The sequence below is a fragment of the Dermacentor albipictus genome, chromosome 1 (genome assembly GCF_038994185.2).
Source record: "Dermacentor albipictus isolate Rhodes 1998 colony chromosome 1, USDA_Dalb.pri_finalv2, whole genome shotgun sequence".
Lineage (NCBI taxonomy): Eukaryota > Metazoa > Arthropoda > Arachnida > Ixodida > Ixodidae > Dermacentor > Dermacentor albipictus.
In genome coordinates, this window is record NC_091821.1 from 280,989,815 (window position 1) to 281,016,981 (window position 27,167).

Consider the following 27,167-nt stretch of genomic DNA (forward strand, 5'->3'; position numbering starts at 1 on the left):
AGATACTTCAGGTGTGGCACAAAGGTTAGCTTACTGTCTAGACGGATCCCTAAGAATTTGTGTTCACAGCTCACAGATAACCGTTCTCCATTGAGATTGATTACGGGTTCCGCCAGTATACCTCTCTTATTAGAGAACAGGACGCACGTACTTTTTCTCGGATTTAGCTTAAAACCATTTTCGTCCGCCCACATAGACAATTTATTTATGCAAAGCTGTACATGTCGCTCACAGATACTTAGATTACATGATTTAAAACCTATCTGGGTATCATCTACATATACAGAATAAAACATACTACGTGGTATGGTAGTCTGGATGGAATTCATTTTGACAATAAAAAGAGTGCAGCTCAGCACACCTCCTTGTGGAACACCAGGCTCTTGCGTAAATGGACGAGACAGAACGTTACCAACTCTAACACGGAAAGTGCGATCCGAGAGGTAACTCTGAATGACGCATAGCAAGTTGCCTCTAACTCCCATTTCAGACAGATCACGGAGGATTCCAAAACGCCAGGTTGTGTCGTATGCCTTCTCCATATCTAAAAATACGGACAGGAAAAACTGTTTGTGGACAAAGGCATCACGGATATTTGTCTCGATGCGGACAAGGTGATCTGTTGTGGATCTACCCTCTCTAAAACCGCACTGTAAGGGATCGAGTATCTTGTTGCTTTCAAGAAAATGGATGAGGCAACGGTTAATCATTTTCTCAAATAATTTGCATATACAACTTGTCAGAGCTATAGGCCTATAACTGTCGGGTGAGGAAGGGTCCTTGCCCTCTTTGAGAATAGGGATTACGATTGCTTCTTTCCAGGCAAACGGAATGTAGCCTGCGGAGAGCATAGAATTGAAGAGTGACAGTAGTGTTTCTTGGGTTTCAGGGTGTAGGTGTCTGATCATCTCATACATTATTCTGTCACTTCCTGGAGCGGACTTGCTGCAATAGTTCAGTGAAGCCTGGAACTCAGCCATTCCAAATGGACGATTGTATGCTTCATTGGATGAGCTGTTCCGACCCAATTTCATCTGTTCTGCTAGTCGCTGGTATTTTAAGAATGTATCTGTGTAATTGGATGTACTGGAAATGTGCTCGAAATGTGCTCCTAGACAATCTGCCTGATCCTCCAGGGTGTCTCCTTCTGTATTTAATAAAGGTATGGGATGAGTTTCGCGGCCTTTTATTTTGTTAACCCTGTTCCAGGCTTTTCGTTCGTCTGTATATGAATTGATGCTGCTTATGTAGTTTTTCCAACTTTCCCGTTTAGCGCGGCGGCGCGTTCTTCTACCTTGCGACTTGATCGCCTTGAAATTAATTAGATTCTCTGTGGTTGGTGAGTTACGGAGGAGATTCCAAGCCTTGTTTTGCTTTTTCCTGGCTTCCCTACACTCCTCATTCCACCATGGAACACGTCGTTTCGAGGGCGACCCTTTTGTTTGGGGGATACATATTGATGCAGCATCAATAATAAATGCTGTTATGTACGCTACTGCGTCGTCTAGGCTACGTTCACAGATATAATTCCAGGGCAGCTGCGTTAGTTCGCGAAACTTCGTCCAGTCGGCTGAATCAACTTTCCATCGAGGAACAGGTGCAGGACACTCACTTTGTTTTTTAAGGTTTAGGACGATGGGTAAGTGATCACTGCCATAAGGGTTATTAATGACATCCCACTGGAGATATGGCACAATTGTACTAGACGCTATGCTTAGGTCTATCGAAGAAAATGTTTTATGTGTAGAGCTGTAAAATGTTGGCTTTTTCTTGTTAAGCAAGCAGGAACTTGAAGTGAATAGGATGCTTTCTATAAGCCGTCCTCTCGCATCACAGCGTGAGTCGCCCCACAGTGTGCTATGCGCGTTTAGATCACCGACGACTATGTAAGGGTGACGCAGCTCATCAATAAAGCTTTGAAATGTTGTGCTAGAGAGTTGATAACTTGGGGGGATGTATACGGACGTGACAGTAACTTGTTTATTGAATAGTACTGCTTGGATAGCAACTGCCTCAAGGGGAGTTCGGAGTTGCAGTTGCCGACAAGCAACGCCTCTGTCTACTATTATTGCTACGCCGCCGGACGATGCAACAGCATCATCTCGGTCCTTCCGGAAAATTGCGTATTGCCTAAGAAAGTTTGTTTGTGTAGATTTAAGATGTGTCTCCTGAACACACAGCACCTTTGGATTGTATTTGTGGAAGAGTTCTTTGATATCATCCAGGTTGTGGATCAGACCTCTCACGTTCCAGTGTAATATTTGTGTATCCATATTGTTTGTGTTAATGTGCTGTGTGTCAAGAGGTATGAATTAGGTTGGCGCAAGGAACCTTTCCAGGCCCCTTGATGCGGGGTATTTCTTTTTTCTTGGCGCGCTCCAGGGAGCAACGCCGTTCCTTCGGCGTCTGAGACCACATAAAATTATTAGGCAGGAAGTCAACAACAATACAACAACATATCCTAGACGAAGATGAAAACAGACTCGAAGGAGAAGCGGCAATAAATTACATCCGAAAAGCAACAGCCGAATCTTTCCAAGGCAATGACGAGGTTATACTTGTTGAAAAAAAGAGCATGAAAGAGACCCAAGGGGAAAAGCAGCTGGTGCTAACAAATTTAAACTGGAAGAAAGCGGAAGAGAAAATTCCTAAGCGTACAGCCACAGGGCTAGACGAGGTTCCCATTAGGCTGATAAATGAACTAGGACCAAAAAGTAAGGAAGCTCTGGTGAAAGCAGTGGAAAGAACTTTAAAAGATAGACGAATACCAGACAGCTGGCGACAAAGTAGAATGAATTTGATTTATAAAGGAAAGGGGGAGAAAGACAGAATTCACTCGTATGGACCGTTGACCATTACATCGGTAATATACAGGCTAGCAATGCAGGCAATCAAATTAAAGCTTCAAGCATGGGCAGAGAATAATGGCATTTTGGGAGAGCATCAGAATGGCTTTAGAATAGGTAGGCGTCTGGATGATAACTTGTTTGTTCTTACTCAGTGTATTGAAATATCAAAAGCAGAAAGCAGACCGTTGTATGTGGCCTTTTTAGACATTACAGGAGCCTACGACAACGTGGACCGCAACATATTGTGGGATATCCTGGAAGGGGAAGGCTTAGGTAACGATTGTATACAGCTTTTGAGAGAGATTTACCTAGAAAATACTGTTTGCGTTGAATGGGAAGGAATGAGGAGCGAGGAGAAAGTTCATATCAACAAGGGACTGAGACAGGGGTGCCCTTTATCCCCGCTGTTGTTTATGATGTACATGGTGAGGATGGAGAGGGCGCTAGAACGAAGTAATATCGGGTTTAATCTCTCATACAAACAGGCGGGTACAGTAATAGAGCAGCAACTCCCAGGTTTATTTTATGCGGACGACATTGTGTAGCTAGCTAACAAGCAAAGTGCTAATATCTGTGGACAGGAAGGCAACGATTTAGGTTTGAAGTTTAGTGTTATAAAATCAGGTGTTATGGTATTCAATGAAAACAGTGAACAGACAGTGGAGATACAGGGCCAGGAAATACCTCAGGTAAGATAATATAAATACCTTGGTATATGGATAAACGAAGGGAATAGATATATGGAAACACAGGAAAAACCATAACAGTAAATGGGGAAGAGAAACTCAGCCATAATAAAGCACAGAGCGCTATGGGGATATAATAGGTACGAGGTCCTCCGAGGTATGTGGAAAGGTGTAATACTTCGAGGACTTACTTTTGGAAATGCGGTTGTTTGCTTTAAATCAGGGATACAATCAGGACTCGACGGGAACCAAAGGTCAGTGGGTCGCCTCGCATTGGGCGCTCACGGGAAGACTACAAATGAAGCTGTGCAGGGTGATATATGGGCTGGACTAGTTTTGAAGTGAGGGAAGCTTGCAGTAAAATTGAGTATGAAGAACGGCTGAGGAATATGGAAGAAAGTAAATGAGCTGGGAGAGTGTTCAGGTATCTGTACAGGAAAAACATTGATTCACAGTGGAGGAAAAGAACTAGGAAGCTTACCAGCAAGTATGCGGCCTGTAGGGTGGACAACACAACAACAAAGGTCAAGCGGAAAGTCAGAGAAGCTGAATTAATCTCATGGGTGGCGGCAAAGGAAAAGAAACCTGCCATGAGTAACTACTTAAGAGGAAAAAACGAAATCAGGAAAGAAACCATTTATGATAACTCAAAGGGAAGCTCATTACTTTTCGAAGCGAGATCAGGATGCCTTAGAACACGCACCTATAAAGCGAGATATAAGAAGGAAGAAGAAGCATGTGCTTGCTGTGGTAAAGCTAGGGAAACTACGGAGCATGTTTTATTAGAATGTGAAGACGTCTACCCAGCGGTCGATTTAGGCACCACTGGCCTCCTTGAAGCCCTTGGGTTCAGAGGGAGCAGTGGTAAAGCAAACATGTCCGCGATAGACATTAGTAAGAGGCGACTGGAGGATTGGTGGAAGAAAAGTAGGGAAACGACAAAAGCACAGTTCGCAATAGGGGATTAGAAAATTTGGGCGTGGTAGTTCATAGTGTTTTTTTTTCTTTTTCATTGTTTAACCTAGGTAGAATATTAGGCAATATAGTAGCAAGAGCTTGATGGCACAACCCACCGCCCCGTTCCAAAGGGGACGCTCATAACATCCACCCATCCATGCGACCACAGGTGGCGCTGTACAACAGGAAACGGAAACGGGGTTTTGCACACGCTTTACCAGGTGTTCTGTGGCTTTACTGGGTTTCTGCACGGCCGCTCAATGGAACGCTCAATGGAACGCACTTTCCATTGAGCGGCCGTGGTTTCTGGCTGCTGCGCCTCGATCGTGCTCCCGCCAGTTTGGTTGCTGTGTGGCAAATGTAGCGTCTACACATATATGTAGGCGCTACGTTTGCCACACAGCAACCAAACTGGCGGGAGCACGATCGAGGCGCAGCAGAATACATGTCGCGCTGAGTCATATCGAGTTAAGGCACACTCTGAACTGACTTTTAAGGGCATCCCGAGCGGTTTTTCGTTTATTACGCCGCCGTTACCCCGAGTTGTGCCGCCGCGCTCCAGCTGTTGCATTTCGTGTAGGGCTACTGACAGAATGCGGTTTCCAGGTGGCACGATGGCCTCGACTGGAATAAACGCACACGACACCAAAAATTGAGTAAGCCTGAAAATATTTTATTTGCATTTTACAAGTACAACAAAAGCACACGTCTACACATCCACACAAACGCGGTTACATAGCCAAGAACATAGTCAAGAAATGGCTCATTAATAAGGGTAGCACAAGCGCACAAGAAAGAAGACCTAAGCTACAAAACGTACGGTCGGCTGCTAAGTATAATAATTTCCCTGTCACCGCGTGTCACTTTTATACAGCATGTTTACAGCACTACCAGGCCGGGTAGTTTGGCCGAAAGAACGCAACAGCTTACGGCCGTCAGCTGCCTCTTCCTTACGGGTGTCATAATTATCCTAATATCCGCATCAACGTCGTGCAAGTCCGCATACAGGCATCTGTATCTGAACCATATGTGCCTGCTTAATACATGTGTAGTGAATTTATGATAACCACTGCGTCTTATCAAACGTATTGGTTTTGCAAATGCGCATTACAGCTGACGGAACGACATACTGTAAGTGAAGCACAAGAGAACAAGGACAAAAGGAGGGTACAACATTTGAAGAAATGAAGAATTAGTAGGCGTACAGCAAACAAGCGATGACGGAGAACACACAATGATGCATCGGGTGTTCTGTGACATCGGTTTGCATACTTACGGTGTTATGGAGATCAACGGCATAAAAATGTACCTTCAAGCGCACTCCCTCAACCTCCGCCGCATTCATTATGATAATCAACGCCTAAACAAAATGAGGCACTATTTCTTGCCAAGAGTAGACCTCTTTACAGGAAGTCTATGTAATGACTCGCAGACGAAACCAGCATGCTTTCGAAAATGTTTTACCGGTTTTACCGCCGTAGTATTCGAACGCCAACGGCCAGGAAAGACATCGATACCGATAGGCTGTGGGCTGTCGGTGGTTAATCAAGTACAAAAACATTGACGCTATGACTAAAAAGCAGCTTCAACAATCAAATTAAAACAAAAATCAACTGCCTATTTGCCTGAGGTAACAAAACATTCTTAAACACCTCGATTGTTTATGTCAATGGTTTGTGTAAAGTAAAAAATTCAGCATGTTCAGCGCCCCTAGCAGAGAAAGCATAAATTAAAGTATTCGACCAAATTACAGTAGTTCCACTTGTGCGCTTACGCTGAAACGCGCCTCGATTGATTTTTCGCCCTCTGTGGCCATTTGTTGAACTTGAGAGTGTGCGGGGCCTGGTCGCGGGATCAAATCCAGGCCACGGCGGCCGAATTTCGAATTACCAAAACAACCGTGTAATTAGATTTAGGTCCACGTTAAAGAACCCCAGGTGGTCCAAATTATTCCGGAGTTCCCCACCACGGCGTGCCTCCTAATACGATCGTGACTTTGGCACCTAAAATACCATAATTTAATTTAAGCACCTTCCTGTGATGTGCGTGCGGTTTACTTCTTTGACACGATATACACCGTCGCAAATCTGACATCCTCTCTCAAGCGTCGGTGGTCCAAAATGGGCCTCGATGTTTTCCATTGCCTTAAAACCTCAATTTAGAACGACCGACAGGTTTCAAACGAGCGCCTCCGTAGCAGTGGCCGCCTCGGTGTTCCGCGCAACTGACACGGCGGCGCTGACGGCTGAGCCGATCGCTGCGCCGCCTGACCATTGAAGGGAGCATACACGGAGGAAGGAAACTAAGGAGAGGCCCTACCCCACGGAGGAAGGAAGGAGAGGCCCTACCCCCTCCGCGCGCTAGAAGAAAAGTGTGGCGGAAATGACGTAGTAGGTTCTCATTTTTTTGCTGCTTTTTTATTTTATTTTTTTTCCTGTATGGCCACGTTTTTTGGGCCACAATGGCGGCGTTGTTCTGATTTTGAGCGCTCACACGTGTTGCTCTGGTACCGTGCTCTGGTAGGTTTCGTGCCGTGGCAAGGGCGCTGTGTGGGCGGGTTTGCGTTAGTCACCGTGTCTTGTCGCGCTGTGTTACGTGCCCCGTGCTCTGCCGGATGTTGCGCGAGCGCGTGCGCTCCGCGCGCGAAACCACGCGCAGCGCGGCGTGGTTTCGCGAAAGATGTAAACAAGAGAGGAGGGTGGCACAAAAGGCGGAGCATCGCCATGAGCAACGCCGACTTCCGGCTTCACTTTTGCTTCACAAAGAGTGACGTCAGGGCTTCTCCTTAGTTTCCTTCCTCCGTGGGAGCATATTACACGTCTCCACAATGGGGGCGAGCTCCACCACTGGAAAAGCTGGCGCCACTGTCGGCGTGACGTGGCATGAGGGATCACGTGGACACAGCGGCCGCGTGGGTTCTTTATTCTATGGCCGTTATGGCCGCATCGGCTGCTTCCAAAGCGCCGAAGCGAACTGAAAACGAAAGTTTACAGTCCCACCTGCGCTGCGGTTCTAATTAAGTGGTGAGGTTTTCCCGCCATGGCTATCTGCTTGACAGCGTTTGAAAGCACTATAATAGGCAGTGGCTGCTTTTGGAGGAGTGCAGCATGGTAGGCTACTGCTCGGTGCCGGATGCACGCAACGGAGCGCCCGGTGTCAGCCTTATTTACACGTAGCCGCAGGACAAGGAGCTGCGCGAAGGAGCTCGGGAAACTTAGAACCGGCAGACAGCCATCGGCTACAACTCTGGCATGCAGCAAGCACAAACGCGAGGAAGATTTTTGCTATGGCGCCGGGACTGCGATGTTCAGTGAGTAGCAGAAAACGCGCACTGAGACGCTCGCCCGTGCCCGCTGCCCGGCTAATGTCATGACGATTTGGTCTACAAACTTGTTGATGATAGATACTGGCAAGTTCACTGGAACAGAAAGGGAGCGGTAAGAAGCACATTAAAAAAAGGCATATGGCATATGGTCATGTTTGTGTTATGAATTAATGCACTGGATTACGAAAAAGAAGTAGAGGGAAATCGCACGCTGAGAAGACCGATAAGCATACAGTGCGAGCCACTTGAGAAATAATATTGAAATGTCCAAGAATTTAGAAGGCAAAAAAAAGATTGAATCGTCATGACGGCACATCACCGTAGGCGTCGAAGTCTCTATAACGAAATTATTTTGGAACAGTTCTGATGGCGTCCACGCAACAATGGTGGCTAGTGTACTGTCAAATGCTCATAAGCTGCCGCCTAAAGCACACTGCAGGGTGCGAAAACGCACTCGCAGCAAAAGCAAAACAATGTGCGCGGACATGCATGCAGACGCGCAGTCGGTCGCTGCGAACCCGTGTAATCGCTGCATTGAGGCTTCATTCTGTTATGCTCCATTTGGTTATACAGACATCCCACTATAAGAACATATTTCACATAGTTTACTCACAGCGTTTGCTTACCTTTCACATAAGAAGCCTGTTTGCGAGACTCCATCGTGGCGACCGCGCGCAGTGGCGTTCACTGTATGTATTTGGTAAAAAAATAGCGTCCGTAAATGATTCTGTGCTTTCAGTTTGCCCATAATTGTTATATCCACAGTCAAAAACTTTTCTAGTTTTGAGAGTACCTACATAAATGTCCAGGAGGGCTGCCGCGTGGTTTTATTGAGGGCCGAGCGAAACCTATGAGGAGCGCGCCGCGTGATCCCTCATACTACGCAAGGGAGGCGCTTCCGACAGATGGCGACTCCGTAAGTCCTCACCCCCAATAGCTCTGGCATGGCGCCGAAATGATGTTAATGTGGCTTCATGCGCAAACACACAAGGCGTTTGGAGAGGCCCTTGTTCTGATCTCTAAGGCTGTTGTTCTGCCAGGCCGCCCATTGCGGACGACGCACCGCCGTGATTGCGCGGCGAAAAGTGGCAACTACGTGTTAACCGATGCGTACGCAATAATCTGGTACGGTTTATGTGGATACAAAACGCATTATGTTCAATGACCGCTGAGTCGAGGATTTGACTTTACTACTTTTAAAATGAAAATACTCTTTAAGCGGGTACGGTTTAACGAGGTTTTACCATACACTCCAAAGGGAGCAACTGTTTTAAGAGTGCCGTGTGACAGCTCAAAACATGCATGAAGTGTAGTGTAGCTTTGGACGTGAAACAGAAGTCTATTCATGTTACGAATACTCAATGTGACAGTCTCGTGGTGCCTCACCCAATTGGCGGGTGCACACACACTATGACCATGCTGCGAAAACAGATTATTCAAGACTCGACATGATAATGGGAGAGAGTCCTCCTGCATTTTATATCACCGTCAACTACTGCGTGGAGCCAACTTTCTTGTGCTCGAGTTGTTTGTGACACCGCTTGAATTCCAACTATGGTTTCGGTGATGTTAATAGTCACTTGCTTGACGTATAACATAATGGTGCAATTTGAATACATCTTAAACTAGCTGCATAAAATATAATGTAATAATTATTTGTGCTGCTCAAGCAATTGTGGCTCCATGTCTTAATTGTGGGGTTGGCAACTACCTAAAATAGTACAAAATGGGGCACAATATTTCTGTGTCAGGCAGGTTCGAAAATTAATGTGCAGCAAAGTACAGTTCGACAGCCTGACAGCCTCACAAGGAACAAGAGTTGGTGATAGGTAGTCGGTATCTTGAAGCTATGACGGTGTATATTGATATAGTAGACCAGCTAATCACAAGAGTATCACGAGAAGCAAATTTCCAGATGAATGAAAATGGGTCGGAGTACATATGATAGACACTGTCGTGTCATGACTGGCAGCTTGCCAATATTCAGTGCAATCCACCAAAACCAGTTAACAATAACAAAAATGAAACAGAAAGTGTGAAATTAGGATATGGGAAGAGGGCAATATGTGGTATCCTGCGGTGCCGCAGGCAAGACATAACCAGAGGCTTCAAGCAAGGGGAGCGGAAAACATCCTCGTTTATTCAACAGCCGTGTACATATACACTAAGTGGAACAGGGTGTGTTCCTTCACCACCATGTGTCATGTGCGATACAGATATCGGTCACGTCACATGCGCCATAGATGCAAAGCCAGCGCTGCACCAGCTACGATGCATACATACGCTACATCCCCTTTTCTTTCAAAGAAGTGAAAAAAAACAGACAACAACATTAGTAGAAACAAACATTTAGAATGCGACTTAGAGAACCTGCACAAAGCTTCGATTATAGGTAAGCCTCTGTGGGGGTCTCCGTTCTCGGTTTGACCTTCTGAATGCAGGTTCTTAGTTCTGCTGCAAGCCTGCAGGAGCATTGGATGAGGCAGGAATGCTGCCAGTTGTGGCCAGTGACTCTGCAGCATCGTTGCTGCTGTATGCTGAAGATCTTTCGTCATCTTCTTGGCAGAGGTCCTCCTCGGACTCACAAAGGCCTCTGTGTCAAAAAGCTTCTCTTGTAGGCAGCAAATGTCGCCGATTGTGCCACAGGAATGTGCCGTCTTCAGTGATTATGTTATACGACCGGGGATATGTCGTAGCTTGAATGACTTGACCTTTGGTGGCCCATGCCCCTTCTTTGATGCGTACCGTGTCTCGAGGGTTGAGCGGGGGTAGTTGTTGGCTGGAATGGTCGATCTGACAATGCTTCTGTACCTTGCGACCTGGACATGGCCGGACGTCGGGCAACGTTGTCCGTAATCGTCTTCCTCGAAGTACTTAGTCAGGCAATGCTCCGGATTCCAATGGAGTAGATCTGTAGGCAAGAAGATCAAGCCAAAAATCTTGATTAAATTAAGTGCTTTTTTTTTAAATCCTCTTAACTACTTGTACGCCTTTTTCCGCGAGACCGTTGGACTGGGGGTACCTAGGGCTGGAAGTGGTGTGGTTGAAGTCATACCATCGGGCAAATGCAGCAAAAGCGTGGCTAGAAAATTGTGGCCATTATCCGAACAAACTTCAACTGGTGTGCCATAGCTCGCAGAAATCGCACTTGTTGCTTCAATGACTGTCTTCGCGGTAGTATCTTTTAGCAGCTCTACTTCAAGAAAGTTTGATAATGCGTCGTAGGCAAACAGGTATGACCGTCCACCATGCTCAAAAATATAGATGCCAACATAATGCCACGGTTTATCAGGTACTGGGCATAACTTTAATGGCTCTTGGGGCTGTCTGTACGCGTATGTTTTGCATGCAGAACTCCCTGTGCGAAAGGTTCTATGTCACGGTTGATTCCTGGCCAGAAGACGAGTTGCCTGGCTCGTGATTTGCATTTATTGATGCCCAGATGGCCTTGACAAATGGGTTCCAAAGTTTATTTCCTCGTGGTAGCCGGAATTACACTTTTGCACCCTTTTAAGAGGACTCTGTTCACGTTAGAAAGCTCTCCTTCAAAAGACTTCCAATGGCCTTGGAGTGCTTTTCCTGCCGCCAGGTCCCCGAGAACTTGCTTTAATTCTTCATCCCGCCTAGTTTCCATAGCCAACCTCTTCCAGGTGTTATCGGTGACAAGTGAAGAGACAACACTTACTGCGTGCACTTCAGTGTCGTCGTTGATGACGTCGTTTTCCGTGATGGGTCCGGTTGTTGCAGGTGACAGCATGTCGGCGAGAAGCAGTTGCTTCCCTGGTGTGAACTGAAGTTTTACGTCATAACGAAGAAGGCACAGGAAAAACCGCTGCAACCTCGGGGGCATGTCTCCAATGGCCTTCTGCGAGATGGCGATCAAGGGGTGGTGATCAGTTTCAAGAATAAACGACTCACCATAGACAAAATGGTTAAAATTCTCGCAGCCATATGCGACCGCCATCGGCTCCTTTTTAATTTGTGAGTAACGCTGTTCGTACTCTGTAAGTGCCCACGAGGCATGCGTGACTGGCTTCCATGTGTCCTGGTGGCACTGCAATAGCGCTGCGCCGATTCCGTTTCGTGATGCATCACATCACACCTTTGTTGCTTTTGTTTGATCGAACAAGGCTAGTAAAGGCTCTCTACTTAAACTTTCGCAAAGCTGCCTCCACTCTTCAGCGTGATTAGGCGTCCAGTCAAACGCAGTATTCTGCTTTATGAAATTTCTGAGGAGCGTCGTCCTTTGGAGTGACGGCATAAACTTGCTGAAATAATTCATGGTTCCTAGCATCCTCTATATTGTGAGCTCGTCCGTCGCCGGTGGAATTTGTACCATTGATTTTGTCAGAGACGGGCTTGGTTTGATGCCTTTCTGGTCAATGACGCCACCAAGAAACTCGATTTTGCCAGCACCGATGGGATTAAATGTCAGCCCGCTGCATTCTGCTGCTTACAGTACTGACTTCAGGCGCCTGTCATGCTCCTGCCTCGACGACCCCCCCACTAGTACATCATCAACGCACGCTCTGACGCCAGGAAGGCCTTCAATAATTTCATTTAGTGTTTTCTGAAATACCTCAGGTGCCGAAGCTATTCCAAACGGTAAGTGCAGAAATCTGTAGCGCCTGAATGGCATTGCAAAGGTGCAAATTCGCTAGGTTTCGTTGTCCAATGGATTTTGGTGAAAACCAGAGTTCGCGTCAAGACGGGTGAAAACTGTAGTGCCCACTAACTCTGCTTCTATGCCTTCCCTTTGCGGCATTGTGTAATGTTCTCTCTTGATGCATGGGTAATCCTCCTGGGGTCGATACATACTCGAATTTTCCCGTCTTTTTTTCTAACAATGACCAATGGGCTTACCCAGTATATGGGTTAGGTGACTTTGGCTATGATGCCTGCGCACTCCATGCATCCCAGTCCTTCTCGCAAGGGTTCCTGTAGAGCCAGCGATACCCATCGGGCTGCTTGGACGATTGGCGTGGCGTCGTCACGAAGAACCATTCGAAAGACCCTTTCCACGCACCCGGTTCCTGTGAACAAATGGGGAAAGTTCATTGCGACTTCCTCAAAACTGTTTTGAGATACTGCGTGTATGCATGACACAAGTCCAAGATTTTCACTAGCCTGTAAGCCTAGGATGCCCTGATACCCCCTGGATACCATGAAGAAGTCGAGGATGGCGCAACGATCACTTAGTGCTAATTCTGTACGAATGACACCATCATGCTTGATAACCCCCTCCGCCAAACGAATATAACCGCGCTGCTTGGTTTCAGGGGTGGCTTAGGGCGAATTTTACAGTAGCATCTGAAAGGCAGTAGATTTGCTTGCGCTCCTCTATCGACCTTGAATTCAAGTCGTACGTTCTTGATTTGGGCGACACCTGTCCAGTCATGTTGGCTTGCTGTGCAGCCTGACACGTCCAGAATGTCAAAGTTATCTTCACTGCCCTGAAGGTTGCCAGTATCGGCAAATTGTCTGCAGCAGATAGCAAAATGGTTACGGCGTTGACACTTGCGACGTTTTCCCGAATGCAGGATACCTTCGTGGTGGGTGCATACGTGTGCACTTAGGACACTTGTAATGTCTGGGCAACTCACTTCGTTTACTTGGGTGTTTCTTACGCATCGTGTCAATGTGGCTTTCCTCCCAAGCCCAAACTTTTTGTTGCACTGCTGCCGCTTCAGCTGCTTTAGCAACCTGCTCAGCCTTCAGTAAATTCAGCGTAATGTCCCAAAACAACCTTTCCCGAAGTTTCTCGTCATTAGTTCCATAAACAATTTGGTCCCTTATCACTGCATCCATTTGGGAGCCAAAGTTGCATGCTCGTGCTTGGTTCTTCAAGTCTCTCAAAAAAGGTTCGAAAAGCTCACCAGGGGCCTGGACTTGCGTGCGGACAACGTAGCGCTCATGGACTTCGTTCTGCTGCACCGCACAATATGCATCGAACTTCGCAATGACAGTGGCGTAGTCATTCCTGCTCTCGTCTTCGCCAAAGCTGAATGTGTTGAAGATCTCGATGGCTTCCTCTCCTGCAATGCTCAGCAGAAGTGCTGTCTTGCATGATTCCGTTCGAGGCTTGCCGGTTGGCTGTTCTGATGTGGGAAGAAAAAATTCGAACCTTCGCTTGAATGCCTGCCAGTTCTTGGCAATTTCACCAACCGAGCTCAGCGGACTTGGTGGCTTCAGGAAGTCCATGGAGCTGGTCTTGCAGTATAATCTTCAGTTTACCAAGACTCGACATCGGCACTAATCCCACTTCTGACACCATGTATCGTGTGGTACCGCAGGCGAGACATGACCAGGGGCTCCAAGCAAAGGGAGCGGAAAACGTCCCCATTTATTCAACAGCCGTGTATATATACACAAAGTGGGAGATGGTGTTCCCTCACCACCATGTGTTATGTGCGATACAGATATCGGTCACACCATATGTGCCGTAGATGCGAAGCCAGCACTGCGCCAGATACAATGCATAGATACGATACAATGAGAGAGGATAAACTTGGGCAGCTGGCGAGAGATTAAGTGGAGTTTGTGGTACACAGAGCTAATAGAGCAGCAGAATGGTTGCCACGAGAAAAAAACATAGCCGTGAAGACTCTTCTGTCAGTTCACACAAGATGGGAGTGATTGGCGATGGATGGGAGAGGCTTTCATCCTGCACTGGACATACTACTAGGGGGTGTTGAAAAGTTCCTGGCTTTGCCAACTTGCATGTAGAATTAAAACAAACTTGGCACCATATAAAAGCTTGATATTTTCTTAAGCAATGGTGAAGGTATGAGATGTGTCTGATTTTTCATAACTATTTTAATTTCATATAGAACCTGAAATGGCAAAGGCAGAAGCTTATTTCACATCTGTGGAGCTACGGGGCATCATGAACTTCTTGTTTCTTCTGGGAAAGTGCAAAGGACATTTACACTGAGATGTCAGAAATATTAGGGGAGAAGGGTCCTTGCAACACATTAAACATCTGGGTTTCTCATTTCAAGACCGGTCATTTTACCATTGAAGATGAACCCTGCAACCTTAATTTCAATGCAACAACTTCAACAGATCCGGCAACAAGCGATGCTGTCCTTAAACTGATTTTTGAGGATAGGGGAATATCCACCAAAAAGATAACCCAGTTACTCGACATCTCCCGGGAGCATGTTGGTTTCGTTACTACCAATATCCTACACATGCACAAGCTTTCAGTAAAGTGGGTGCCAAAATGTTTGAACAGTGAACAGAAAGAGGCACGAGCTGAGGCATCCAGAGCTGTTTTGGCCCATTTTGATGATAAAAAATATTTTTCGGATAGGTCAGTGATTGAGGAACTAGACTACTTACTTGATCCACTGTACTTCATAATACTTATGTTACCTTTAAGAGGAAGCGTTGGTTCGAGGCCAACTCCCATGTCCCTAATTAAACAGATGTAAAGCACAGAAATATTCTTGTGAGACCACTGCTGGACTGATTTAAATAAATTTTGTTGCATTTAATGAAGATAAATTAAGCAACCCAAGGAAGCAGGATTTTGATTTAGGGTGTCAAATTTTGAATAAGAACTGCCATAAATTGGTAAGACTCGGAAAAAAAATAATACTAAAAGCACGAAGTTTACGAATGCATAACTCTGCACCAAAAACGGATATAGCCATTCTGTAAACTATCTGTAGAACATCTCAAGTGGACAAATCTGATATATAAACTTACAGCTTGCATGACATTGGTATGACGTTTACAAACATTTTGCAAAAGAGCTAAAACAAATTAGTGGTATATTTCAGAGCAGTGTCTAATAGATCAATTTTGACCACTTTAGATTTATTATTAGGTGCAGATTACAAAATTGTGATATCATTTTTCATTGCTGAGTAGTTAAACGATATTCAAATTTTTGAAATTTTGCAGTTTTCAAGAGCTTTTTTTTTTAAATTGATGGACTAATCTGCTTTCTACAGATAGTAGATCTTAAGTTTTCTTTTAAATGCAACAGACATAGTCAAAATCAATGTAGTGATTGCCAAGAAAAAATGTATCCTTTCCCATATGTGTATTTAGATAAGGCCAAGCTAAAGCTTCCTCTTAGGGCCAGAATGCAGCACTATAGAGGGGAGCGGTACAAGCACATAATCATATGTACGAAATCAATGTTGTACGAGGCTTCAGAAAGCTGTGGCTTCAATGTCAACATGTCTTGGTAAACAAGCCTCAAGATGTAGCCAGAAAAATGTGCGCTGGCCACATTTAGCTGAAAGCTAATGACTTCGTATGCCATATTCATCAGCAGACAAAATATCTCATATTCAGAATGCACAGATTCTTAGGAGTAATCATTGATCACGACCTCTATTGCAGCCCCATGTGGCCCACGTGAAAAAGCATCCAATGGCCATTTCTCATTTGTTCAAATTTCTGGGAGGGAAAACTTGGGTTACTTCAGTACACACAATGATGCAGCTATACAGGACATTTCTGTCAGATACCTGTGACACTGCTTGACAGAACTAACATTCATACAATGAAAAGTGGTCAAGCCTGGGGTTTGTAGCAGACAGGTGTTTGTAAGGATTGTCTGCTCTGCTTTCAAAGCAGACAATCCGGGAATGCTGGCCTATACAGTCGTCACATGTAAGCAGTTAGTCAAAGCATCATTCTTCTGTGCAGGGCGACCAGCTTTCCGAACTCCATATATGTATGTGTGTGTGTGTGTCTATATATATATATATATATATATATATATATATATATATATATATATATATATATATATATATATATATATATATATGGCCTTTAATAGCACTTGCACTTGAAACTTTGTGTGACCTTAAAGAATTGTTCACTGAAGTGTCTGCCTTATATGAGTAGTTACAAGACCTCATAGTAGGAGACAATTCAATATCACAGCCTGAGTCTCCTTGCATCACCAAGAGACTGGCATCTCTTGGATGAGCCATTCAAGTAGATTCAGTTCAGGACGTTAGGTAGATACATGTGTTTTGTGTGTATTAGGTTACACAAATACACATCAATGAAAAAAAGCCATGTAATGACTTCAGAAAGTTTTAATACAAATAGGTACAACCAAGACATCTTTTCTTGACGAAAGGTCATTTGGGAAGATAAGACATAATATATATAGAAATTATACAATATATAACAATTTCTGAACACAACTTATGACTAGAATTATTAGCATAAAGCAATGTGGCTCCATAACACAGTAGTTTGTCAAAGCATGCATTATGCCATCGTTTTCATTTATTTCCCAGTGGTAGAATAAAGTATTATCAGGTAATAATTCATCAGGCGCACAAATAAAGAACCATATTAGCAAATAAATTTATAAATAATTCAGCAACACTGCGGACGAGTTACAACAAATGATTGAGGATCTTAACAGGGAGAGTCTAAGAGTGCGGTTGAAGATTAATATGCAGAAGACAAAGATAATGGTAAATAACCGGGCAAGGGAACAAGCGTTCAAGATCACCAGTCAGCCTCTAGAGTCTGTGAAGGCGTACGTTTACCTAGGTCAACTAATCACAGGGAACCCTGACCATGAGAAATTTACAGAAGAATAAAAATCGGTTGGATCGCATACGGCAGGCATCGTGAGCTCCTGACTGGGAGCTTACCGTTATCATTGAAAAGGAAAGCATACAATCAGTGCATTTTACCGGTGCTGACATATGGGGCAGAGACTTGTAGACTGACAAAGAAGCTTGAGAACAAGTTAAGGACCAAGCAAAGAGCGATGGAACGAAGACTGCTAGGCATAACTTTAAGCGACACAAAAAAAGAGGTTTTAATCAGAGAGCAAACGGGTATAGACAATATTCTAATAAACATTAAGAGACAAAAATGGTGCTGGGCAGGTCATGTAATGTGCAGATTAGATAACCGCTGGACCATTAGGGTGACTGAATGGGTACCAAGAGAAGGGAAGCACAGTAGAGAACAGCAGAAGACTAGGTGGTGCGACAAAATTAGGAAATTTGTGGGTGCTAGTTGGAATCGGTTGGTGCAGGACAGGGGTAATGGGAGATTACAGGGAGAGGCCTTCGTCCTGCAGTGGACATGAATAGGCTGATGATGATGATGATGATGAATAAGGCACAGCGTTATCTCAAAAGCATGAAAGGACAAGAGAGCAAGTAGGAACAGTGTGGATTACGTTGTTGAGCAGCTGATAAATCATATGACAAATAAAAATAGGGAAAATGCACAGCATAGATTATGGTGTTTTACAAATAGCGCAACCAAGCGACTTGGCGTACCCAAAAGGCCTCACCCTGCTTGCACTGTTATGTACCGCATTTTCGTTCCTTTGGATAACTTTTGCATTGTTTTCTAAGCCAGGTAGTTTGCTTGACGCTTGCCTCACTTCCCTGAAGCTTCCCTCACTGCTTCTTTGCCTCGTATTAGCACCTAGTAACTTTTGCTATCTGAATACCTCATGTATGCCATTACTGTAAAAAGAACACACTGTAAAACTGGCGCCCTGGTACAGAACATGTCAGAGCTATGCTATAGCTCCCAACTTCTTCCTTTTATCAAGACATATCACCACTCAACGTTCATGAAGGCATACCCCTCCATTAGAACGAGAGTGAACAATTTTCCTAATTGGTTAGTTATGCCAAAGCAGTCAGTTAAGCGCACATTTTCACTTAGTTTGTAGTGACTGTGCTTGGCTGTCCGTGCGCCTGAGGATTATTACATATGCGGGTGGCGCGCTTTATTTTGGAGCTAATCTGAGCCGGCTTCAAGCTCGCAATAAGAGATGGCTGGTCCTGCCATGTGTGCTGTCTCCCCGTGCGGCTAGTGTTTCCACTGGTGCTTATACGGTGGAAAATACACTTCCTTTTCAACGTCAGACGTGTTTTGGCGAAGTACCGATAAGCGACGTGCCCGCTGTTGGCTTTGTCATTGGTGCTCATGCTGTGTTTGTAGCCGGTGCACATTTCGACGTCCACAACCGCGGTAGAAGCGAGCATGATGCATGTTTTCTATTTCCCGTTTTATTTTTTGTCATCGCCTGATGTTCCATATAAAGTCCAAAAGCCATATCAATGAGTGACCCGTACATTGTGAATGTGAGAAAAAATCAAGTAACAGTGAACTGAAAAGGATGGCGGATTGATGGGCATTATCTCAATATTCACATGCTCAATATGGGCACACGCTCAATATTCGGGTTAGTTGGAGTTCATGTGATCAAACGCACGCTTGGGAAGGAGAGCGCATGTCTTCTCTATCCCTGTTGTAGCTGCAGATGACTGTGCGTGGCTGATGTTTACACGGCCCGCAGGCCGTATCTAATCGTTGATAATCATTGGTGAGTGCAATGATAAAGAGTGGCAGGGATGCCTGCTAACTTCATGCACGTTGTCTTCCTTCTGGGGCTTTCTTTCCGCTCCCCTAGTGTTGCAGATCACGTAGTCTAAGAGCAAGTGGTAACTGGAGATATCGCTGACAGGGACCACCTTCTAGTGGACATAAAAATAGGCAGATGATAATGATGACTAATTTGCAGAGTTGCAGAGAATCGCACGGCTGTATGAATCGTTTGCCCCCGCTGCAGCCGTTTTTCATAATGCCAGTGTTTTGACGGGGAGTGCTAGTGGTCATCCAGTGAGATATTTACAGGTTTACATGGTCCGTGCATTACACTATGCTTGTAATTTTAATTAGTAAGTGAATGTTTACATTTATATGGCTGATATAATGCATAGACTCGTGTAAGGACCGCACTTTTTTTTGTCGCAATTTTGACGAGCCTTACATGGGACCAGGTCATTTGACCCACTTTTTCCAACTACTGTATGAAATCCGCCGTAAACCACTGCAATCGCCTCATCATCTAGCGATGCACAAAAATTCGCTCTTGAGCATGATCGAAATCAGCGCAGTAAATGAGATTACTTCTCGGTTGTATTTTTTCAAATATTGGGCTGTCAAGTTGGGGATGCAGCCCTTACATGGGTGCAGCCCAGTGGCATAGCCAGAAATTTATTTCAGGGGAAGGGGTGGTTTCCGCCGACAACTACCACTGCTTCCCCTCCGTCACGTACACACGCTCTCTCTCTACACACAGACACACACACACACAGTGTATATATATATACATATATGGAGGTTGTACACCATGCAAAAATAAACTCCTAGCACTCCCCGGACAAGAATGCTTTAACGTGAATGCACGTTTTGCAGCCACTTCACACAAATTATGCTATCATCCTTATGCTATTTTTAAAAATGATGATATTAAAAAAAACTAAAATTTCGTTTACGAATTGATGCATTTATACAATCTATGTCGACCTAGCTGGTACATGGAAAAATGAGCAGCGCTAAAAATGGGGCCATACAAAAACAAGACAGTGCACTATCGCGTGTCGTCTCGTTTGCAGGTCAGACTTGTTGCAGCCCAGGTAACAATGGAGATCATCGTTGTTTTCCAGCCAGACCTTCAAGTGAATGGTACGGCCACGGCTCCTACAGGAGAGCGCAGGCACTATTTTACAAGTTTCCTATCACTCAATCGCGCTTTCACCATTGTGGGCATGCTATATTATTCTAGATTTAAAAATAAAGGAATGAAGCTTGGCGCTAGAACTTCAATAGTATCATATGATGCAAGCTTCATTCATTTTTGGTGACCTGCTGTCTGACTTGTTTGAAGAGATGTTTGGAAGTAACTTGCGATCATGGTATTTTAGTCAACACATATTATTTGATCATACTCTGGAACTGATAAGCCAGACAGTCCGAGCAGAGCTGCTTCCTGTTTAGAAGCCTTTGTGAAAATTACAGCATCCGTTGCTCGCAATACAATAAGGGCCATTAGCTCTGAGAAATTTGAAAGCGTCGTGTCTCCAGACACCCGTCTATTCTGAAAATTGCCGAGATGTTTAGTTAGGATGCGCTCTCCACAGCAAGCAGCACGTGTTATCACATGGTAGGTGAGCCTCAGGTAGACGACTGGCCACGGCTGTCTGGTGTTGAGCGATCGGGCAGTGACGAGATGCTCTTCCTCTGTTTATAATTACCCATCAACTTCATTCTTGACCACTTTTATGCACATACCCCCTTCCTCGTATCCATCACTCCAGTCCCCTTTTTACCATTCTTTCATGTTAGTCACTGTCACACACTTCAACATTCACCGGTTGAACGGCGCGGTGGCCGCTAACACTCCTATGTTTCTGTTTCTGCGTGGACTTCGAGGCCATTCTCATACCTGCCCTCCCACCTGTTTATTGTGGCGGTTTCTTAGCTTCCCTGGCCCAGCACCCCATTCCTTGATATATTTTTCCGCATGCAAATCAGCATTCTTTTAAAGCGAAGTTTTCTTTTTTTTTGAAAGTTTGCCCACATTGGGGGTGGTTCAGAGCGTGTATATACATGGAAGGAGCATAGCAGAGAGGAAAGAAGATGCGAGAAACTTATTTGGACCTTTGCACTCTGTCGAATGCACACCATAAAGTTAGTTAAATGAGGTTTAGTGGCGCAAAAGTGGCTAAGGCTATGCTGTGCCAAACATGAGGTGTTTTATAATACTATTTAATAGGAGAAAGGATCTGTTAATCTATATTTTGTGTAAAAAGCCAGTGTTGTCTAGGAATTTATGGACGTCAGGTAATGGGACTATCGAATCATCTCCTAAAATTAAAGCAGGATGTAAAGGTATGTGCAGTTGATATAGGTTGTGCAAAAGGTTTCGTCTTTGTACTTCAATATGTGTGCATGTGAGTAATAACTGTAAGTGGCTCTTGGCATTTTTCGCATGTTGGTACGTCTTCTTTTGTAAGTAAATAATTGTGTATGATGTGTGTGTGCCCAATGCGTAGTCGGCATAGAACTACTTCAAAGAACCGCTCCTAGTGGTTACACAACTTCCACTCACCATGTACAGGTTTAGTGAGATGTAGCTTGTTGTCTGTACACTGGTCCCATTCGTGATGCCACTTTGACGTTAAGGCCTTGCTGATGGCACGGATACTATCTTTATATGGAAGTGTTGTGTTTATTATGTCTTTGTACACTGCCATCGATGCATATCTATCAGCTGCTTCGTCACCCGGTATCCCAATGTGACTTGGTACCCAGCAGAAGCGGATTGATCTTCCGTATTTGTTGAGCGCGACCATGTTTAGTATATCTCCTAACAAGGGTTCACACTCAGATTTCAGATGTAGAGTATTCGGTGTACTTAAGGAATCAGTGTATGTGAGTGTGTTTTTGGGTTTGCCAGTGATAATCTTTTTAACTACAACCCATACAGCATAAACTTTAGCAGGGAAAATAGAGGCATGTTTAGGTAGACGAATACTTGTTTCCCAATTTTCTGTTATGGCCCCTACACCCACGCATTCTTTTGTTTTAGAGTCATCAGTGTAGAATTCCATGTTATTTTGATATTTGTCCTGAAGAGCCCGGAATTCTTGTATAATGTGTTCGTGTGGGGCGTCTCTTTTCTTTAAATGTGTTAATGTCCAGTCACATAACTGCGTAAAATCGTACCACGGGGGCAATCGTCGTGGTTTTTTGGCAACCTGGAGGACTTTGCAAGGTATGTCATACTCCCAACAATATTGCTCATATCGCAGGACAAGCGGCCTAATCATGTTCATTTTATTTGTGTAGTGTAAGCGTGAGTTGCACTGTGTGACGATGTTGTGGCATATGTGTTGTGGTGAGGACTGAACTTTGAGCACATAGGAAAAAGTGAGTAACGCTCTGTGCTGCTGTAAGGGAGGTTCATTACACTCGACGTATAAACTTTGGACAGGTGATGTTCGGTAGGCACCACTTGCCAGTCACAGTCCCAGGTTATGAACAGGATCAAGTTGTCGAATGTAAGACTGTCTGGCTGAGCCATAAACCGTGCAGCCATAGTCTAGAATGCTGCGCACAAGAGACTGGTAGATACATAAAAGACACGTTCAGTCAGAAGTCGGAACCCCAATGCTTATGAGACAAAACTTTACGGATATTTAGCGCTTTATTTGCTTTAATCTTTAGTACTTTTATGTGAGCTAGGAATTTTAGTTTGGTGTCAAAGGTTACTCCTAAAAACTTATCGTCTTGTTTCACCGGCAGTATGGCGTCATTCAATTTTAGGACTGGATTGCTGTGTAGCCCTTGTTTCTCAGAGAACAAAACAGTAACTGTTTTCTGTGTGAAGAAACGGAAACAACTTTTGCTAGCCCATTGTGTAAGTTTATTTATTGTGATTTGAAGCTGCCTTTCACAGGTTGGCAAATTTGAGGCGCGGCAAGCCACTTGGAGATCATCTACGTATACAGAGTGCATAAGAGACGACGGTGTCATCTTATTAACTGAGTTCATTTTTACTATAAACAGTGTCGTGCTGAGAACACAGCCTTGTGGAATGCCATTTTCCTGTGTAAATGTATGAGAATGTACTGAGCCCAGACATACCTGAAATGTTCTATTAGACGTAAAATCAGCTAGGCAGTTCAGCATTTTACCACGGATGCCAAGGTCAGCCAGATCTCTTAAAATTCCATATCTCCATGTGGTACCATAGGCTTTTTCTAAATCAAAGAAAACTGCAAGGCAGTGTTGCTTGGGTCAAAATGCATATTGAATTTCATGTTCTAGACGGACAAGATGGTGAGTAGTTGAACAACCCTTTTTATATCCACACTGGTGGGGGTCTATGATGTTTCTTGATTCTAAAATGAGAGTGTTATATTGATAATGCTTTCATATGATTTTTGCCAAACAGCTTCTGAGGGCAATGGGTCTGTAGCTGCTTGCAGATGTTGGGGATTTACCGGCTTTTAGAAATGGAACTACTATTGCCTTTTTTTCACTCTTCCGGCATTATACCAGATTCCCAGATTATGTAGAAAAATTTAAGGAGAGCGCCTAAAGATGCTTGAAATAGATAAGCCAGCATGGCGTAGTGAATACGGTCGTGACCTGGTGCCGTTTCTTTCCCTGCAGAAAGGAATCTGTTGATTTCTTGTTGTGTGAGCGGGGAATTGTACGGCTCATTTGACGCGCCAGTAGTGGCAGCTTCTGTTTTTCAGCAGACTGTTTGTACTGTAAAAATTCTTTTGTATAATTCACTGAACTGGATACATCAGAAAAATGTTCGCCAAGAATATCTACCTGTTCTTGTATTGTTGTTTGTGTGCCTGGGCTTGTAACGGCATTGTGTAAGATGAGTAATCTCCCCAAAACTTTCCAACCTGTTCTAACATTCGTTTAGATGTGATTAAACTGTGTATTGAAGATATGTATTTTTTCCACGATTATTTTTCTGCCTGCCTTCTGATAAATCGTGCTTTGGCTTTGGCCTGTTTAAAACATAGGTGGGGTGTCTTCGTAACATGGCCCAGGCCCTATTTTGAAGCTTTTTTGCTTCTGTGCACTCGGGAGTCTACCAGGGGTAATTTTTTTTCGCACAAGGCTAGATGTTTGAGGTATTGCCTTTTCTGCCACTGAAATTAAAACCGCAAACTTTTCATTAATTTCATTCAAGCTGAGTTCATTTGAAAAGACTTCTTCAAGTTTTACATGTTTCACAAAAAACAGCTAGTCAGCAAGATGTATTTTCCAGCGACGTGGCTTAAAGATTATGGTAGGTAATTTGGATGATAGCTTTATAAATGCCGGCAAATGATCACTTACTTATGAAGTGGCGAGGACTTCCCACTTAAAATCACTAAAGACAGACGGTGAGCCGAAAGCTAAATCAAGACAGCTAAATTTGTGTGAGCTTGGTGAAAAATATGTTAGTGAACCCGAGTTTAAAAGACATATGCTGGTAGACAATATAAAACCTCGAATTACTTGCCCTCTTTGGTCTGTACTATCGCTGCCCCTGAGGGTACAGTGGGCATTAAAGTCTCCTACTAAAATAAAAGGCTCCGGCAACTGGTGTATTAGATTTTCTAGTTGTCTAGTAGTAAAATGAGTATGGGGTGGGATGTATAGTGAACAGATGGCGATGGTTTTATGCGATAGAACGGTGATGGTGACAGCCTCAAAAGAAGTATTCAACTGAACATTCCGCGTAGGGGTGCCGCCCTGAACGACTATGGCGACTCCTCCTGACAAACGGTTCGCGGTCCCTTCGGACAACGGTAAAACCATTAAGGATTTGACTGTTCTTGGGCCCTAGGTTTGTTTCTTGAAGGCAGAATGCCATTGGCGAGAATTTATTTATTATGTCTTTTATGTCACCTAAATTACGTATCAGACCTCTACAGTTCCAATGGATGATGAAAGCCATTGTTAAGCAGTTAGAACTGTTCACTTTAATATGCGTGTGTTTTAGAAGGTTATAGGTGACATGTAATGATAAGCTAGCTAGTCTAAACGAGGGTGGTAACCATTCAGGTTACCTGGCCTTTTGGTGGCGCAGCTATGAGCTGTTTGTCTTGTTTAGTGCGCTCCAGAGAGCACTGGTCCTTTGGCGTCAACAACACCGTGGTTTTTGGGTCGACCTCCATAGCCTTCTCCGAGGTGCTGGAGGATCGAAGAGGCCATGAGACGCTCGTCTCGGGCCTTGAATAAGCCTTGGGCCCTGAGACACAGCAGTCTGGGGGCCTGCCTTAGCTGGAGCAGCACTGGCCGCTGCCACCAAGGATGGAGGTACTACGGGGCCACTGGCTGTGACCCCTATAGACCCCTAGAACCAGTGTGGTGCTGCCGCACCACACTGGCATAGCTTGTTTGAGGTAAGTGAGATAGTCTCTTCCTTGCTTCATAGAAAGAGATTTTCTCTTTCACTGCGAGTGCAATTATTTCTTTCTCTTTCCTCCAGAGGGGACAAGATCGCGAATAAGCGGCATGACCTCCTTTGCAGTTTTCGCAATGTGGAGGAGCATTAGCGTTGTCCGAAGGGTGATCATTGGCACTACATTTTGCGCATGTTGCTCTACATCTACATGATTGTGATGCATGCCCGAACTTCTGGCACTTGAAGCACCATCTTGGGTTCAGCATGTATGGCTTAACATTGATCTTTACATACCCTGCTTCGAGTGAACTGGGAAGAATCTGGTGCCAAAAGTAAGTATCACATAGTTCTCTGCACTTTGATTACGTTTTGCTCTTGGAAACCCTCGAGCAGTTCTTTGTCGTTTAAGTTAAGGAAATGTTCTTCAGAGATCACGCCCCTGCATGTACTTAGTGATTGGTGTGGTGAGATCATTACTTTGATGTCACTAATGCTGGTGAGATCGGAGATCTTTTCTAACTGTTCTTTCTTTTTAAGTTCCAGGAGAATGTCTCCACTTGTCATTTTAGAGGCTTTGTAGCTTTCTCCAATTTTTTTCTTTTGGGCATTATGCCACTAAGAAAGGGTAGAGTTGTCGCATTGGGGTGGTTCCTTCGCTGTGCATGACATGATAACGTATGAACGTGCCTGTATTTACTCTGAATGTAAAATCGAAAGGTACTTTGGTGCGACCTCGTTTCAGAGGCTGATCTGGAAGGCGGGGAAAGCTTCTGTCATAACATTGTTTTAAATTTTGGCGGCAGTGGTAGCCCCCCACCACCGATCCCAACAAAGGGATGCTGCAGGTTCCAAAAAACCTGCAGGCGCCAGCCATACGCCGCCACTATAACCTAATGTACATACCGAAGATTGGATATAAAACACATGGTTAACCCTTTCCGCCAGGAAATTTGGAAGTAAGAAGAAAAGGAGACAGGAAAGATGAAAAGGCTAGAGAGAAAGACGAAGATTGAAGAGGAGGACAGGAAAAGGCGACTGCCGATTTCCTACAGGTGGGTCCGTCTGGAGGTGCCGTCTATGTGAAGCAGAGGCCAAAGAGGTGTGTTGCCCCCGCTGGGGGGGCCTTAAAGGTCTAAACACCCAGCATTGGCTCAACCCCCAGGATCTCCCTTTCCCCAGACACGGCTAAGCCACGCTCGGCTACACGCGGGAGGGTCCAACCCTCGTGTGCTCGGGTACGTGGTGTCACAACACACCAAACGACTGCTGACGCGGACGCCCCTGCAGCAATGTGCACAATAAAGCAAAAGTATGAATTAAAAGCTGTGTACATCCGCATCGACAATGATGCAGTAAGCTTTCAGCCACAATAAAATTCCAAGTGAAAAGGTAGAGGCAACTGAAAAGAAACATCAAATGATGTGGGTAGCAGAACTGTAGTAATAACACTTTGGGGGGAGGGTACAGGCTGCGGCATCGCTGGAGAGCCCCACCCCCACCCCTCGGAAATCTTGGAGTGGGCTCAGGCCTCAGAGCCCCCACGTAGTTGGCACTTATGCAAGGCATTATTGAAGTTTCTGCATTCGAGTGGCCTAATGGAGACCACCTCGATACTCCCAGGA

General features: G+C 44.7%; 1 long non-coding RNA gene across 1 annotated transcript; it reads left to right on the forward strand.

Moving 5' to 3' along the window:
• The first annotated feature begins 5,177 nt into the window (after positions 1-5,177).
• On the forward strand, positions 5,178-26,821 carry LOC139054410 (uncharacterized). The gene is made up of 3 exons (XR_011511191.1): positions 5,178-7,802; positions 20,237-20,299; positions 26,491-26,821. It is a non-coding gene; the product is annotated as an uncharacterized lncRNA (long non-coding RNA).
• Positions 26,822-27,167: the final 346 nt, after the last annotated feature.